The sequence below is a fragment of the Capricornis sumatraensis genome, chromosome 14, assembly GCF_032405125.1.
Source record: "Capricornis sumatraensis isolate serow.1 chromosome 14, serow.2, whole genome shotgun sequence".
Lineage (NCBI taxonomy): Eukaryota > Metazoa > Chordata > Mammalia > Artiodactyla > Bovidae > Capricornis > Capricornis sumatraensis.
Genome location: NC_091082.1, coordinates 73,252,015 through 73,271,352, shown reverse-complemented (window position 1 = coordinate 73,271,352; position 19,338 = coordinate 73,252,015). Strand labels below are relative to the sequence as shown.

At 39.9% G+C, this 19,338-nt stretch overlaps 1 pseudogene; it reads left to right on the top strand.

Annotated features, from left to right (window-relative positions):
* Positions 1 to 11,471, top strand: part of LOC138090293 (small ribosomal subunit protein eS4, X isoform-like) — a 48,519-nt pseudogene extending 37,048 nt beyond the window's left edge.
* Positions 11,472 to 19,338: the final 7,867 nt, after the last annotated feature.

Genomic DNA, 19,338 nt, shown 5'->3' with positions numbered 1-19,338 from the left:
CACAAATCTTCCATGCCCTGTTCGAGCACCAGTCTTCCAGCCCCTGCAAACTCTCTGAACCCGGTCTATTTGGGTTTTCATGGAAACTTCGCTACATAGGTATGGCTAATTAAATCGTTGGCCAATGGCAACTGGTTCAACCTCCAGCCCCTCTCCCCTTGTGGCTGGCTTTCCCTGGCAACCAACCCCCCTTGCCTCGCACCCTCTCCACTCATTAACATAAAAAAGACATTTTTATCGTTCTCACATTTATGAAATTTCAGGGGTTTTAGGAGCTCTGTACCAGAAATGGGGATGAAGACCAAATATATATTTCTTATTATAATTTACAATGCCACAGTCCCCATATGAATATTTCACTCCCAAAGCTTAAAAGATATCAGTGTAACTTCTGATTAAACAGAAAGTATTTAGGGAATTCCCTGGCTGTCCAGTGGTTAGGATTTGGTGCTTTTACTATGTGGCCAGGGTTCAATCCCTGGTTGGGGAACTAAAATCCCATAAGCCTCATGGTGCTGCTAAAAATGCAAATAAATTTTTGAATGTTTTGATTCTTACAGCTGAGCATTATGAATGTTCTTCTCCCAAATTACTTTACATTTATGTAAATAAATATAAAGATATTTAATTTTAAGGAATTGATTATGGGGACTGGTATGTCTAAAACTCACAGGGCAGGCCAGCAGCTTGGTAATCCTGAAAAGATTTCTATATTAGTCTTGACTCAGAATTCCTTCCTTTCCAGAAATCCTTAATTTTTGCTGTTAAGGCTTTTAGTTATTTGAATGAGGCCCATCCACTTCATTGAGAGTAATCTCCTTTACTTTATCCCTGGGTGGGGAAGATCTGCTGGAAGAGGGCATGACAACCCACTCCAGTTTTCTTGCCTGGAGAATCCCATGGACAGGGAAGCCTGGCGGGCTATAGTCCATAGAGTCACAGAGCTGGACACAAGTGAAGCAACTTACATGCATGCGTGCACTGATTATAGATGTTAATTACATTTACAGAACACCTCCACAGCAATATTTAGACCATTTGACCAAACATCTGGATACCATAGCCTAGCCAAATTGACACTTAAAATTTAATCATCAGCTACCCTAGTGGTTATATTCATCAGCAAGAGATGATAAAAAGCAATAGTATAATCATTCACTGTGTCTCTTAATTTCCCCCACAAAATGTCTAGATAGTAAGTCAAAGAGAAATCTACCAAGCTAAGTCCTAGTGGAATTCCAGACTACTTTGTTGCAAGTACCTTTTGAGCAGCTATCTTAGAGCTATATATTTTTACTTTAAAAGTGATCAGAAATGTGTATAGTGGTATGGCTGTATTATTTTAATCTTACCCTACAGTTTGGCTTCCAAGTTAGAACATTTGCTTGAGAAAGATACTGTAGTTAATTCTGAAATTAGATAGGCAGAGTTCAGGCTATTGAGCTATAGATGGAATGTTTTAGGATTGGCTAATTTCTATGATTGAATAGTTTGTGTACCTCCTTTAGAATATAACCCCTTTCTTATCTACAAAGTAGGCATAACATTTACCTCATTATTGTTGAGAGGTTTAAACAATGTATTGAAGTGTCTAATACAGTACCTCATACACAGTAGGTAGTCCATAAATGTTTTCTTCACTTGTCCTACAATAGTTTTCAGAACTGCAACCAGAGAGAATCTCTAAGCAACGTGAACTCATTGAGCTCAGGAACTGGATAAGAAGACGAAACCTCTTTCTTTGTTGCTGAACTTTCCATGAACCTTAGCATCTCACTCACTTTCTTTTGACTGTGCAAGGCTGCAGAAGTAGAAAGAGGATTACTTTCCCTCCATTTTCTCTCATGAACACAAGTATGAATTCATTCATTTGTCCATTCATTCAACAACCCTTTACTGAATGCCTTTATGCTCCAGGCATCGTGGCAGGTACCGGGGATATGACAGTGATCACTTACTGTGGTCTTTGTTCTTCAGGGGCTCACAGGAGATGATAGGGTGACCAGAACTGCTGACACGCAAAAAACAGCATGGAAAGAGGTAGGTTCAGGGTTCTACTGATAGTTTCATATTTGATTGTGGAAAGGATAATGCTGTTGTCAGCAAGCATTTTGTAAATAATATTTTACAGCTTAAGAAAAACACAACATAGTGAAAGAGAGAAAATGAGAACAATAGATGATGAAAAAAATGTCTTAATGAGAAAATATTTGCCAGCTATTAGTGTTGGCATTTTTATTATCCATCCATCATGTTCCATTTGTTAAATGGACCAGTTTAAATTACTTACATTTCACAGAATAACAAAATTAAGACTTAGGAGAACAGTTTTTGCTTTAAAATTTCTGCTGCTTTGATATTCACAGCAAATTAGAAATGATGCTCATTACCCTTTGGTGTGGCCTTATTCTGGGTCCAGCATTGGGCTAAGCAGTTCAAGCATTCTGTCCTTCAGTTCTCAAAATGATCCCCATCTTGGAAAATAGGAAAGCTAAAGCACAGAGAAGTTAAGTAGATTACTTAAGATTGCTGGTGGAATCAGAGTTTGAACCCAGAAAGCCTGACTTCAGAACTCTCTGAACTACCTATCTTATAGGGAATCAAAAAAAAAAAAAGTCCTAAAACGCTGAGATATTATTATGAATATATATGCAGTCATATTTTATTTTATTAAAAAAGTAGGCAATGCTCTTACATGATTCAAAAATTTAAAGGCATAAAAGGATATCAAAAAGCAGAGAGACATTACTTTGCCAACCAAGGTCTGTGTCTAGTCAAGGCTCTGGTTTTTCCAGTAGTCATGTATGGATGTGAGAGTTGGACTATAAAGAAAACTTAGTGTTAAAGAATTGATGCTTTTGAACTGTGGTGTTGGAGAAGACTCTTGAGAGTCCCTTGGACGGCAAGAAGATCCAACCAGGCCATCCTAAAGGAAATCAGTCCTAAATATTCATTGGAAGGACTGATGTTGAAGCTGAAACTCCAATAGTTTGGCCACCTGATGCAAAGAACTGACTCATTTGAAAAGACCCTGATGCTGGGAAAGATTGAAGGTGGGAGGAGAAGGGGCTGACAGAGGATGAGATGGTGGGATGGCATCACTGACTCAATGGACATGAGTTTGAGTAAACTCTGGGAGCTGGTGACTGACAGGGAGGCCTGGCATGCTGCAGTTCATGGGTTTGCAAAGAGTCGGACAAGACTGAGTGACTGAATTGAACTGAACTGAAAAGGATATGTAGTAAAAAAGCTCTCTCCTGATCTCATCTGTCAACTACCTACTCCCCCTGCTCCGAAAGACAACCAATAAACTTGTATATATTATCAGTTTTTCTCTTTTTACGTAAATTGTAGGCTACTATGTGACCCATTTCATATCTTTCTTCCCCCCCTTAAAAATGTGTCCTAGAGATCTTTCTCTTTTTTTAAACATAAACTGATTTCTGTTTCTCTTTTAACCTTTGCCTAGTTTTCTATGGCATAAATGTCCCATGTGAGCTCATGCATGTTTAGTTGCTAAGTGGTGTCTGACTCTTTGCCACCCTATGGACTGTAGCCCGCCAGGCTCCTCTGTCTGATGCTTTGTCCAGTACTTTTAAAATTACAGTTTCATTTATATGAAGTTGACTTTGCATAAAGTTTGAGCTTTATTTTATTTTTTCCAGATGGCTACCTGTTGCTCCAATAAAATACTCAAAAACATCTGCAACAGTCAGCACAGTTACACTTACACAACAAGAAATCTGAGGTAGGGCTGTTCCAGAGTTGACGGTATCAGTGGTTCAACGTGATTTCTAGGACCCAGATTCCCTTCACATTTTCCATGTGTTGACTGACTTTCCTCCTTTATTCAAACAAAAAATTGAGGGCTTTGTCTCTTCTATATTGTCCTCAAGACACGCTTAGCGCTATAAGAATCCCATTTAATTAGATAAAAGACATTTTTGTACCATTGAACATAACAGATTTGCAGAATATTTTTCATGCTGCAAATTAACTGAAGTAGGAGTCACCTCTATCAACGGTTTCAGTTATCGTGTCCAATACAAGAAATATGACATTATTTTCTATTGGAGGCTATGTGGTTATACTCCAGAATGGGATTTGAGAAAATTGAATACAACTCTGATAGAACTGGCCAAGAACTGCCTCAACTCCTTACCAAATCTTGCAGCCCACCGGCATCTGAAACTCAGCATCTGCATTTCCCTTGAGTCATAGTGGGTAAAGCATCCTTGCCCCAGTCAAGTGCAAAGGCCAGTTCTTTCACACAGCTGTGTATCTTCAGTTATCCCCTTGCACTTATGTATCATCAGATTCTTTCTACGGCATTGTCTGCACTAGCCGTCTAATCTCTCTCTCTCTCTCCTCCATCCCCCACCAATCACCACTCCATTTATCTTCCCCACTCAACAGAAAAATTTCTGAAAGCCATGTTTAGCTTGCTTCCTTTTTGTCCTGCCTCTCATTCTTGCCATAATGCACTTCAGTCAGGCTTTCATTCCTCCATTCTCCCAACCCCACATCTATAAGAGACAGTTCCTGTTAAGGTTGGTTGTGTAGATGTCCATGAAGCCAAACTCATCTGATTTTCCCCTGACTGGTCTGAGAGCTCTTTCTTAGCATCTTTTCTGGCTCCTTCTCCTCCAGCAGACCTCTTGCAAGCCTCTGTGTTTTCAACCTTACTCTTCCCTATTGCCATGGCTTTAAGTATCATCTCTTCACAAACGACTTTCAAATCCATACCTCTTTTCCGGACCTCTGTCTTGAGTTCTAGACTTATTTATCCAACTACCTTTCAGCATTTCCTTATAAGTGTTTAATAAAAATGTCAAACTTAACATGTCTGTTCGTTGTTCAGTCGTGCCTGATTCTTTGCGACCCCATGGGCTGTAGCCTGCCAGGCTCCTCTGTCCATGGAATTTTCCAGGCAAGAATACTAGAGTGGGTTGCCATTTCCTACTTCAGGCGATCGTCCAGACCCAGGGATTGAACCCACATCTCCTGGATCTTCTGCATTGCAGGCATATTCTTTATGGTCTGAGCCACCAGGGAAGCCCTTGACATATCTAAAGCAGAACTAATTATTTCTCCCTTCCTCCCAGTTTATTCTTCCCACGGTCATGGTCATCTACCATCTTCATCTTCATTTGTCCAACTGCCCACAAGCAATCATCAAGTCCTGCAGTACTTACAAAGTATGTCTTGAGTCTGGCTACTGCTCCCTTCTTCACTGCTACACCCTTGCCCAAGTGACCACCATCTAGCCTGAACTACTAAGACAATGTTCCAATCAGTCCCAGCTTCCTGTCTTTTTCAGTCTGATCCTTTCTCCATATACCAGTCTCAGTGATTTTTCTTTTTTTCATTAATCTTATTTTTTCCTTCAATTTTTGTTTTTTAAATGTTAATTAATTTTTAAAAATTGGAGTCTACTTGCTTTACAATGTTGCTTTAGTTTCTACTGTACAGCAAAATGAATCCCCTATACATATACATATATCCCCTCTTTTTTGGATTTCCTTCCCATTTAGGTCACCACAAAGCACTGAGTAGAGTTCCCTGAGCTATATAGTAGGTTCTCATGAGTTATCTACTTTATACACAGTCTCAATAGTGTATATAGGTCAATCCCAACTTCTCAGTTCACCCCCCTAGTTGTCCATACATTTGCTGTCTATGTCTTTGTCTCTATTTGTGCTTTACAAACAGGTTCATCTACACCATTTTTCTAGATTCTGCATATATATGTTAATATACGGTATTTGTTTTTCTCTTTCTAACTTCACTCCGTGTGACAAGGTTTAGGTTCCATCCATGTCACTGCAAATGGCTAAAATGAAAATTAGATTATGTGACTTCTCTCCACAAAACTTATATTGGGGTCTCATCACCCTCTGTAATAAAACCCAACTTCTTCTCTTCCTGATACACAGGGTTCTACAGGGTGTGGTATTTGCCCACCAAACCTCATCTCTGTTCATTTCCTGCCCTTTTCATTCCAGCAGAAGCACTATGGCTGTTTTTCTTTCCAATCAAGCACACCAAGCTTGTTTCCATGTTAGAACCTTTGCACCTGCGCTTGGAATCCTCTTCCTCTATTTTGCATACATGTGTCCTCATCACTCATGGCTTGGCTCAAATGAGAATTCTTAGAGATTCTGTGCTGAGTAATATACTAAATCAGCTGTGTCTTTCCCCATGTTCTGTTATTCTCCACCACAATATTCTATACTAGCATTTTATAGCATCACTTATAAGGAACGGAAATCTCATTTACTCACTGATCACTCAGTCATCACTCTGAATGTAAACTCTTGATGTCAGAGCCTCAGGCTGTCTTATACTCTGCTGTATTCCCATTATCTGAAACAGTTCCAAATATTCATCAGCAGTGAATACTCCATAAATGTTTGTTAACTGATTAATTACCCCATGTTTGTTCTGAACAAACATTTACCTCTTCTGATCTCAGTTCCTTCAATATTAAAATGAGGAAGCCTGGAGAAGAGAATACCTGAAATTCCTTCTGGATCAGTCTGATAACCTACAGTAATTACAGGAAAAATCTTGTTGCATCAAAGATTTGTATCTACTGAAGAGCATCATTCATTCATTCAACAAGCTCTTTTTGAGTGCTGACCATAAGCCTGGGACTGTTCCAGGCATCGGAGGCCAAGTCATAGCCATCAAGGTTCTAGCACATAAGTCTCAACAGACAAACAGAAAACCTATAACATTAATGCTATCCTTGTTTTCCATTTGCTTTTCTACTGATATTTTCACAACAGTCTTCTTGGTACTGCTTAGTTTATCAACACTGGGCTCCCTCTTACCATGGTTAATTTCCAAGACTTCTAGGATTAACTGACATAATTTATGTGGCTATAACTTTAATAGCACCATGTAAAACATAGCCATTAAGGCTGCAGAACTCCTGCCAATCTGACTTAGCTCTAATCCAAACTCTGCCATACTTCCAAATTTAATTGCAGCCCGACTTACACTAAAATTTAAAATTTTATGAATCTAATTTTTTTAAAAATTAGATCAATAAGGAACTAAAATTGTAAACATTCAGGTAGTAACACGTACAGGACTGCTAATTCTCTTGCCAATATTTGAGACAGATGACTTTAAATTTGAATTGGAATTAGTGTACATAGAGAGCCAATCATTAATCAAGTGTCTAGAATGAAAATAAATCACTTTTAAACATGACTGTAGAGAATGAAAAATGATTAAGAAAAGTAAAGCAAATTATTATATATTGTGCTAACTGCCATTTGTTGGCATAGGCTACAAATCACTCATAGAAAGCAATGTCTACTTATATTTGTTTTAATCATTTATATAAAGAGATTTAGTATAGCTACAGAATGTTTTAATCTTGCATACAAGTACTATATGTAAAGCAATATATATTGGTCAAAATGTTTTTGGTTGGAAAGGAAGACAGAAACCCAATTCAAACTTAACAAAAAAAGGGGGGGTGGTATTATTTACTGTTTCATGTAACTGGGAAAGCCAGAACTCAACTAATAGAATGTCATCAGAGAACTCTTTTGTTTCAATCAGAGGCTCTCTTTCTGGTGAACAAATGTTCACTAGCTGCTTTATTGACTATGCCAAAGCCTTTGACTGTGTGGATCACAATAAACTGTGGAAATTCTGAAAGAGATGGGAATTCAGATCACCTGACCTGCCTTTTGAGAAACCTGTATGCAGGTCAGGAAGCAGCAGTTAGAACTGGACATGGAACAACAGACTGGTTCCAAATAGGAAAAGGAGTATGTCAAGGCTGTATATTGTCACCCTGCTTATTTAACTTCTATGCAGAGTACATCATGAGAAACGCTGGGCTGGAGGAAGCACAAGCTGGAATCAAGATTGCTGGGAGAAATATCAATAACCTCAGATATGCAGATGACACCATTCTTATGGCAGAAAGTGAAGAAGAGCTAAAGAGCCTCTTGATGAAAGTGAAAGAGAAGAGTGAAAAAGTTGGCTTAAAGCTCAATATTCAGAAAACTAGATCATGGCATCTGGTCCCATCACTTCATGGGAAATAGATGGGGAAACAGTGGAAACAGTGGCTGACTTTATTTTTCTGGGCTTCAAAATCACTGCAGATGGTGACAGCAGCCATGAAATTAAAAGATGCTTACTCTTTGGAAGGAAAGTTATGACCAACCTAGATAGCATATTCAAAAGCAGAGACATTACTTTGCCAACAAAGGCCCGTCTAGTCAAGGCTATGGTTTTTCCAGTGGTCATGTAAGAATATGAGAGTTTGACTATAAAGAAAGCTGAGTGCCAAAGAATTGATGCTTTTGAACTGTGGTGTTGGAGAAGACTCTTGAGAGTCCCTTGGACTTCAAGGAGATCCAACCAGTCCATCCTAAAGGAGATCAGTCCTGGGTGTTCATTGGAAGGACTGATGCTGAAGCTGAAACTCCAATACTTTGGCCACTTGATGTGAAGAGCTGACTCATTTGAAAAGACCCTGATTCTGGGAAAGATTGAGGGCAGGAGGAGAAAGGGATGACAGAGGATGAGATGGCTGGATGGCATCATCGACTCGATGGACATGGGTTTGGGTGGACTCCGGGAGTTGGTGACGGACAGGGAGGCCTGGCATGCTGCGATTCATGGGGTCACAAAGAGTCAGACATAACTGAGCCACTGAACTGAACTGAACAGAGCAGCTCAAGATTCATGACTTACCAGTTTATCAGCCCAAGGGGAAAGGGAGCAGTTATTTTCCTTTAAAAATGTTTTATTAATGCATTGGCTCCTCGTGGCTGCCTGGGCTGCTCTCTGGTCGCGTTGCCTGGGTCTCTATAGCTTCTCTTGTTGCAGAGCACAGGCTCCAGGGCATGTGGACTTCAGCAGCGGCAGCTCCTGGGCTCTAGGGTCCAGGCTCAATGTTTGTGGTGCATGAGCTTAGTTGCTCCACAGAACGCTGGATCTCCCTGGATCAGGGATCGAACCTGTCTCTCCTGCACTGGTAGGTGGATTCTCCACCACTGAGCCACTGGGGCAACCCAACAGTTCTTTTTCAGTAGCTACAATAGAGAAATCCTGGGCAAGATTCTAACTGGCCCAGTTTGGAAGCAGACTAACAAAATGTATTTCAAAGGCCCTCACACTCTTTCTTCTTCAGAACTGTTATTCTTACAGTGAGCTAATGTTGGCTAAATTTTAGGAGAATGTAATCTGATTAAATTGATCCACCTTAAGGTGTTTAAAAGTGATAGCTTTATCATTTACAACTTAAATGAAATGATAACTGGTGCAATGTCAAAATAAGAAAAGGAATTTAAGGCAGTGTGGATGAAGACAGTTTTAACTGGGTTCAAAAAATTATGCCAGTGTGGAAGAATACCTTCTTTCAAACATAAGGCATAGAAATCTGGACATCTCTGTCCTACTCACACTATTTGTGAGAGCAGAGTATTGGGAAGATGCTGTGAGAAGGATCTGTCCTTGGTTCAGGCAATAAAGGATACATTGTCTGTAGAGAACAAAAAAGCAATAATAGAACTAAGTCAGCTCTTTTTCCTGCCCAGTGCCTAGAGCAGCCACAGCTTGTGCTCCCGAGAAGCACCTGAAGCCCACATCAGCTCCAAAGCTTTCAATGCCGGATAAACTGAGTGGTGTGTTTGCTCCTCGTCCATCTACCATACCATCTACAGACTCAAGTATGCCCCAATAGGAGATGAAATAGAGAAGATCCGTATGCAGAATTTCATTAAGAGTGATAGCAGGAAACTATAAGCAAGGTGAAAAGACAGCCTTCTGAATGGGAGAAAATAATAGCAAATGAAGCAACTGACAAACAACTAATCTCAAAAATATACAAGCAACTTATGCAGCTCAATTCCAGAAAAATAAATGACCCAATCAAAAAATGGGCCAAAGAACTAAATAGACATTTCTCCAAAGAAGACGTACAGATGGCTAACAAACACATGAAAAGATGCTCAACATCACTCATTATCAGAGAAATGCAAATCAAAACCACAATGAGGTACCACTTCACACCAGTCAGAATGGCTGCGATCCAAAAATCTGCAAGCAATAAATGCTGGAGAGGGTGTGGAGAAAAGGGAACCCTCCTACACTGTTGGTGGGAATGCAAACTAGTACAGCCACTATGGAGAACAGTGTGGAGATTCCTTAAAAAATTGCAAATAGAACTACCTTATGACCCAGCAATCCCACTGCTGGGCATACACACTGAGGAAACCAGAATTGAAAGAGACACATGTACCCCAATGTTCATCGCAGCACTGTTTATAATAGCCAGGACATGGAAACAACCTAGATGTCCATCAGCAGATGAATGGATAAGAAAGCTGTGGTACATATACACAATGGAGTATTACTCAGCCGTTAAAAAGAATTCATTTGAATCAGTTCTGATGAGATGGATGAAACTGGAGCCGATTATACAGAGTGAAGTAAGCCAGAAAGAAAAACACCAATACAGTATACTAACACATATATATGGAATTTAGAAAGATGGCAATGACGACCCTGTATGCAAGACAGGAAAAAAGACACAGCTGTGTATAAAGGACTTTTGGACTCAGAGGGAGAGGGAGAGGGTGGGATGATTTTGGAGAATGGCATTCTATCATGTATACTATCATGTAAGAATTGAATCGCCAGTACATGTCTGACGCAGGATACAGCTTGCTTGGGGTTGGTGCATGGGGATGACCCACTGAGATGTTATGGGGAGGGAGGGGAGGGGGGTTCATGTTTGGGAACACATGTAAGAATTAAAGATTTTAAAATTTTAAAAAAAAATGAAAAAAATAAAAATAAATAAATAAATAAATAAATTAAAATTAAAATTAAAAAAAATGGGACAAAAAAAAAAAAAAAAGAGTGATAGCAAGGTCTGCACCAACATAACTTACCCTGCTGGTTTTATGGATGTCATCAGCGCTTATAAAACTGGAGAGAATTTTCACCTGATCTATGACACCAGTGGTTGCTTTGCTGTTCATTGTATTACACCTGAGGAGGCAAGGTACAAGCTAGGCACAGTGGGAAAGATCTTTGTGGGGACAAAAGGAATCCCTTATCTGGTGACCCATAATGCTTGCACCATCCGCTACCCTCGATTCCCTCATCAAGGTGAATGACACCATTCAAATTGACTTGGAGACTGGAAAGAGTACTGATTTAATCAAATTTGACACTGGTGCATGGTGACTGGAGGTGCTAACCTGAGAAGAACTGGTGTGGTCACCAATCAGGAGAGACATCCTGGTTCTTTCAATGTAGTTCATGTGAAAGATGCCAGTGGCCACAGCTTTGCCACCTGGTTCTCAAAAATTTTCATTACTGGCAAAGGCAACAAACCATGGGACTCCCTTCCCTGTGGAAAGGGTATCTGCCTTACCATTGCTGAGGAGAGAGGCAAGAGACTAGAAGCCAAATAGAGCAGTGGATAAAATGATCCCTGGGTGACATGACTGGAAAAGTCTTTGTACTTAGTTAAAGATAATACCACATTAAAAAAAAATGGCTAAGTCATTTTGGTCTTCCCTGGTGGCTCAGACGGTAAAGAGTCTGCCTGTAATGCAGAAGACCTGGGTTCGATCCCTGGGTCGGGAAGAGCCCCTGGAGGAGGGCATGCAACCCACTATTCTTGCCTGGACAATCCCATGGACAGAGGAGCCTGGCAGGCTACAGTCCATGGGGTTGCAAACAGCGGGACATGACTGAGTGGCTAACACTAAGTCAGCTTGCATTTTTGTATTATCATGTATAGGGATTCTAAACAATTTCAGTGATGTAATATCCATCCCCACCTTGATGGAGCAGCCCCACTGTTACGGCATCTCCCTGGAGTTGCTTGTCAATACCTCCTCCCATCTCCCGATTTAAGCACGCTGCAATGGAAGTCAAAGCGCTGGCATATTGCTTTTCACAACTATTGCTACCCGACTAGGAGAATTAATGCATTGTATAGAAAAGAGGGAACTGAGACTGCAAAAGGAAATAATCAAGAGATTATGCTTTACAAAATGGATTATAATTAATGTCAAACTGTGTGTTATAAGCAGTTAGTATAAGCTCGTAATATAAAATAATTGAATTAGTCCCCCAAATAAATTCAACAGAAAAGTCTGTTCTGGAAGAGTAATTCATTTGTCAGCTGAGCAAAAGAAGCTTAGAAGCAATAGCTGAATAATGCCAAATGACTGTTAAACTAATTTAAAGGCAAGCATGTGAATTTGATTTGGACCAGAGTCTCTGTCATTTCCTTCATTTTCATATAGCCCCAGCCCAGCACGGAGTATCATAGCTGGTCCAGCAGGTGGCACTCTTCTCTTTGTGCACTTGTACTAAACTAACCATTTGTACAAGTACAAGGTAGTCTTGCCTTCAGAAGAACCCTATAATCTGTTTATCTATGGCAATAATACAGTCATAGATTTTTGCAAGAGTAACTATGCTGGTCTATTCTTTGTCAGTTGTCTTTCTTAAATCAATCTGCTCTTCCCCAGTAGCATATTAGACACCTTCTAACCTGGGGCGCTCATCTTTCAATGTCATACCTTTTTACCTTTGCAAACTGTTCATGGCATTGTCACAGAAAGAATACTGGATTGGTTTGCCATTTCCTCCTCCCTTTGTCAGAACTCTTCATTATGACCTCTTCATCTTTGGTGACCCTGCCCAGCATGGCTCATAGCGTCACTGAGTTATGCAAGTGCCTTCAACCACAACAAGGCTGTGATCCATGAAGGGGCTGAAATCAAAGACTTGTTTTATTATAGTACATGGACTGGGACTGACGGGAGAGGGTGGATATAGCGGGCAACACTGCCCTGACTAGCATCGTATGTCCATCCTGATAGCTATGAATGTGCTAAAGGTGCCACCACATTGCATCATGGTTTTCCTGATACCACCCATCAGCTCCTGACCCCATATTCTGACCCTGAGAAGGGAAAAGATGCTGAAGAGTACCCCAACCACCATGCCCACAGCTCAACCCTTCACAAAACCCATCTTCATGAGGTGGAAGTAACATGGCTGGAACTGTGCTCAGGGATCCGAGGCCAGCAGCATCTCACTTGTGGCCTTGGTTGCTTTTGGTCTTTGTTAGATTTGAAGACTGGTACATACACGTCTAATTGCCCTATTGGGTCTAGAGTTTGTCATCCTTAGTTTCAAGCCTTTGTCAGTTTCTGTTAAAATACTTTGACTTCTACTCTATGTCTAAGGTCTCACACTGTGCTGGAGATCTACATACAGTTGAGATGATTCATATTTGAAAAGCACATTGAACCGAAGGAATCTTTATAAACTTAAAAAAAGAAGACTTTTTCTAATAAAAATTCCACACATCCTTGGACCTTTTGAAACTTCCCCTCAAGAATCACTGATGAGGAGGAGTTGGATTCCATCTTCTACATATGCTCTCTATTTCAACCAGCTCCATTTTCTACAGTTTGTACCATGAAAACGTCTTTTTTTTTCAAATATACAACTAAAATATAATAGGCACATTGCTTTCCCTTTCAAAATCTGTCCTGATGCCCTGCCTCCTGGAAAGTGTGATTCATTGTACACAAATCAAAGGTGCTAAAATAAGCACAAGAATAAAAAGAATTAACATTATTATGTTAATAAAGCCCATTTTCATTTATTACCTTTTTTCATGCTTGCTTCATTCATTTAGAGATTGTGAAATATATGCTGAACATGTTAGTATTGTGTATTATGTATATAGTCTGATCTCATTTAATTTTCACAGATACTCATTCTGAAGAAAAGAAATATAAAGATTAGAAAATTTAAGCTATTTCCCCAAATCATGAGGCAAGTCAATGTCAGAATGGTGACTGGAGATTCTAAACCTTGTACCTCTGGAAAAGACAGACCATATTAGAGTACTGAAACAATCTTGCTAGTAAGTGTAGGAGCTTCATTTAAAAAAGAAACAAAAAATTGTTCATAAAATGACTTTCAGTAGTTAACTCTATTTTGTACAACAACCTATGAGAGTTTTGTTGATAAAGTTGGGCATTCTTTAGAAATTATACAAAGAAAAGAGGAGAAAAGAGTGCTAAGGAAAGATAGGAGAGGTTCAGAGACAAATTTAATTAATTTTACAGTTTGCCTACAGTTAGTACAACCTTCAAAGATTATTCAAGGGAGAATATAAGGAAATGTGTTTTACTGTGGGGAAGAATCCCTTAGAAGAAACGAAGTAGCCATCATAGTCAACAAAAGAGTTTGAAATGCAATACTTGGATGCAATCTCAAAAACTACAGAATGACCTCTGTTCGTTTCCAAGGCAAACCATTCAATATCACAGTAATCCAGGTCTATGCCCTGACCAGTAGTGCTGAAGAAGCTGAAGTTGAACAGCTCTATGAAGACCTACAAGATCTTCTAGGATTAACACTCAAAAAAGATGTCCTCTTCATTATAAGGGACTGGAATGTAAAAGTAGGAAGTCAAGAGATACCTGGAGTAACAGGCAAGTTTGGGCTTGGAGTACGGAATGAAGCAGGGCAAAGGCTAATAGAGTTTTGCCAAGAGAACACACTGGTCATAGCAAACACCCTCTTCTAACAACACAAGAGAAGACTCTATACATGGATGTCACCAGATGGTCAACACTGAAATCAGATGGGTACATTCTTTGCAGCCAACGATGGAGAAGCTCTATACAGTCAGCAAACACAAGACCGGGAGCTGTCTGTGGCTCAGATCATGAACTCCTTATTGCCAAATTCAGACTTAAATTGAAGAAAGTAGGGAAAACCACTAGACCATTCAGGTATGACCTAAATCAAATCCTTTATGATTATACAGTGGAAGTGAGAAATAGATTTAAGGGACTAGATCTGACAGACAGAGTGCCTGAAGAACTATGGTTGGAAGTTTGTGACATTGTACAGGAGACAGGGATCAAGACTATCCCCAAGAAAAAGAAATGCAAAAAGGCAAAATGGCTGTCTGAGGAAGCCTTTCAAATAGCTGAGAAAAGAAGGGAAGCTAAAGGCAAAGGAGAAAAGGAAATATATACCTATTTGAATGCAGAATTCCAAAGAATATCAAGGAGAAATAAGAAACCCTTCCTCAGCGATCATTGCAAAGAAATATAGGAAAACAATAGAATGGGAAAGACTAGAGATCTCTTTAAGAAAATTAGAGATACCAAGGGAACTTTTCATGCAAAGATGGGCACAATAAAGAACAGATGCTATGGACCTAACAGAAGCAGAATATATTAAGAAGAGGTAGCAAGAATACACAGAAGAACTATACAAAAAAGATGTTCATGACCCAGATAATCACGATGGTGTGATCACTCACCTAGAGCTGGACATCCTGGAATGTGAAGTCAAGTGGGCCTTAGGTAGCATCAGTATGAACAAAGTTAGTGGAAGGGATGGAATTCCAGTTGAGCTATTTCAAATCCTAAAAGATGATGCTGTGAATGTGCTGCACTCAATATGCCAGCAAATTTGGAAAACTCAGTAGTGGCCACAGAACTGGAAAAGATGTTTACATTCCAATTGCAAAGAAAGGCAATGCCAAAGAGTGCTCAAACTACTGCACAATTGCACTCATCTCACACGCTAGCAAAGTAATGCTCAAATTCTCCAAGCCAGGCTTCAACAGAATGTGAACTGTGAACTTCCAGATGTTCAAGCTGGGTTTAGAAAAGGCAGAGGAATCACAGATCAAATTGCCAACATCTGCTGTATCATTGAAAAAGCAAGAGAGTTCCAGAAAGACATCTGCCTCTGCTTTATTGTGGAGAAGGAAATGGCAACTCATTCCAGTACTCTTGCCTGGAGAACCCCATGGACAGAAGAGCCTGGTAGGTTACAGTCCATGGGGTCACAAAGAGTTGGACACGACTGAGTGACTTCACTTTCTGCTTTATTGACTAATGCCAAAGCCTTTGACTGTATGGGTCACAACAAACTGGAAAATTCTTACAGAGATGGGAATACCAGACCACCTTACCTGCTTCCTGAAAAATCTGTATGTAGGTCAAGAAGCAACAGTTAGAACTGGACATGGAACAGCAGACTGGTTCCAAATAGGGAAAGGAGTACCTCAAGGCTGTATATTGTCACCCTGCTTATATAACTTATATGCAGAATGCTGCTGCTGCTGCTGCTGCTACTGCTGCTAAATGGCTTCAGTTGTGTCTGACTCTGTGTGACCCCATAGAAGGCAGCCCACCAGGCTTCCCCGTCCCTGGGATTCTCCAGGCAAGAACACTGGAGTGGGTTGCCATTTCCTTCTCCAATGAGTCAAAGTGAAAAGTGAAAGTGAAGTCACTCAGTCGTGTCTGACTCATAGCAACCCCATGAATTGCAGCCTACCAGGCTCCTCCGTGCATGGGATTGTCCAGGCAAGAGTACTGGAGTGGGTTGCCATTGCCTTCTCCTATATGCAGAATACATCATGCAAAATGCCGGGCAGGATGAGGCACAAGCTGGAATGAAGATTGCCAGGAGAAATATCAATAACCTCATATATGCAGATGACACCACCCTTGTGGCTGAAAGCGAAGAAGAATTTGCCTCTTGATGAAAGTGAAAGAGGAGAGTGAAAAAGTTGGTTAAAAACTCAGCATTCAGAAAATTAAGATTATGGCATCTGGTCCCATCACCTCATGGCAAATAGACTGGGAAACAATGACAGACTTTATTTTGGGGGGCTCCAAAATCACTGCAGATGGTGTCTGTAGCCATGAAATTAAAAAATGCTTGTTCCTTGGAAGAAAAGCTGTGACCAACCTAGACACCACATTAAAAAGCAGAAACATTACTTTGCCAAGAAAAGTCCATCTGTCAAAGCTATGACTTTTCCAGTAGTCATATGCATGTGAGAGTTGGACTATACATAAAGCTGAGTGCCAAAGAATTGATGCTTTTGAACTGTGGTGTTGGAGAAGACTCTTGAGAGTCCCTTGGACTGCAAGGAGATCCAATCAGTCCATCCTAAAGGAAATCAGTCCTGAATATTCATTGGAAGGACTGATGCTGAAGCTGAAACTCCCAATACTTGGGCCACCTGATGCGGGGAGCTGACTCATTTGAAAAGACCTTGATGCTGGGAAAGATTGAAGGTGGGAGGAGAATGGGACGACAGAGGATGAGATGGTTGGATGGCATCACTGAGTTGATGGGCATGAGTTTGAGCAAGCTCTGGGAGTTGGTGATGGACAGGGAAGCCTGGTGTGCTGCAGTCCATGGGGTCTCAAAGAGTGAGAGAACTGAACTGAACTACTGAAGCAAAATGTATTTAATATGCAGGGTGTGTTACAGTATATTGGTCAAATGAGAATGCGACAAACAAGAGGTTCATAATTCTATGACATGCAAAGGAATCCCAAAACATACATACATTTTCGAGGTGCGAGATGTCTATTAAACTAATTGTTCCTTTAAAAAAAAAGATACTTAATGTGAATTATATTTCAATAAAGATGTTCAAAAGGTAACCATTTTCAGTATGTGAAATTTACTTGAAAGAAATGATCTTTAAGAGTATTTTAAGCCCCCAAATATTGATGCAGTACAAAAACTAACATTTCAAAGGAAATTTCCTAAACTAGCTGATTTGAATCACATGAAATTGAATCTGGTTCAAAAAGCTATCAAATTGCTTGGAGACTCATTTTTAGTGTGTGATTAATAAAATGATTCCCACTTAGGATTTGCAAATATTAAATACTATGACTAAAATAATGAATTCCTTAATTTTTTTCTGTAAACTGATTAGGGAAAAAGAGCTTTATTTGTTTTGGGAAAAAAGGGAACAGAAGTTCTTGCTTAATATAATATCAATGATTTTCAAGGTCCAATTAAAATCTACTTTCTCTAGAAAATTGCCTCTCTGACCACTGTTGTCCTTACTAATAATAAAAATCCTAATTTCCATTTACTGAACACTTACTGTGTTCCTAGGGATAGGTTAAGTACTTCACAAACCCAATAAAATTTAATTTTGTCTATACTATGAGGTAAGTGTTATTAACTCTGTTTAACGAATAAGGAGACTAAGACAGGTAAGTTAAGAAACTTGACCCGGCCACATGTTCAGGTCAGGTTCCAGGCTGGAACTGCCTGGTTATAAATCTTAATAACTACACCATACAAAATCCTTCCGTGTACCTTGTTCATTTTGTGAATGCTACAAATGAGCAAAGAATGATAAATCAGTATAATCAGTCTTTTCTCAGTGTATTCCCAAACAAGAGGTGACAAGCTAAAACTCTACTCTGACAGGAGATCCAAACTAGTTCTCTTTAATAAGAATAACAGCATTCTGAGGTATAATTATATCAATTTGTATAATGAAAGGAATTACTTTTCTGAGAAGAATGATATGATATGATACACTTACTGTGTATCATATGATACATTTAAAGTGTATCGTATGATACCCTTAACACTGAAAGCTGACTAGAATATTGAGAAAAGAGTTGAAGACTGAATAGGTCAAATCACTGAATAGCTGGAAATGCTCTTGATCCACTGAGATCACAGCTTCCATTGATTGCAGATTCTTATATTTTATATCTCATTCCTTCACTTATTCAAGAGTTATCTATTGAGCACCTGCTATGTGCTAGGCGCTGTTCTAGGCATCGAACATATTATCAGAGAACATAAAAATCCCTGCCCTTAAGAAAGAAAAAAACAGCAACAACAGCATCAACAAAGACAATCTCTGACCTCATGGAATTTCCATTTCAGTGGGGAAAGCCAGAAAGAAACATATGTCAGATGATGCTGGTTGATATGAATAGGGGAAGAGGAAGAGGGATGAAGCCCGGTGTTTAAACAGGGGGTTAAGGAAAGCATCTCTGATATATTAGGATTTAAGTAGAGATTGAATGAAGTGAGACAGTTGGAAGGGAAGCCATGCGAATTATCTGAGGGAGGAGAGAGCTAGGTGAAGAGAGAGCATGTGCAAAAAAGGCCCTGAGCTTGGTGTGCCCTAGCAGAGCGAAAAGGCCAGTAGGGCTGGAAGGGGAGGGAGAGTGGGTGGTAGGTGAGGGCAGAGAGGAAGTCGGGGCTTGTGTCAGTGACAGACTTTGTGGCTTTTCTCTGAAGGAGACAGACCAGTTAGGGGGCATGTGTAATTATCCAGGTGAGAAATGATGGGGTTGATAGCTGTGGAGAGGATGAGAAATGGTTGGACACTGGATTTATTTTGGAAGTCGATTTGAAAGGATTTACTGACGAACTGGAACTGGAACGTAAGATGTGAGAGACTGGGGGTGAGGTATGAGAAATCTTTGCGTTAGAATGCTAGATAAGTAACTT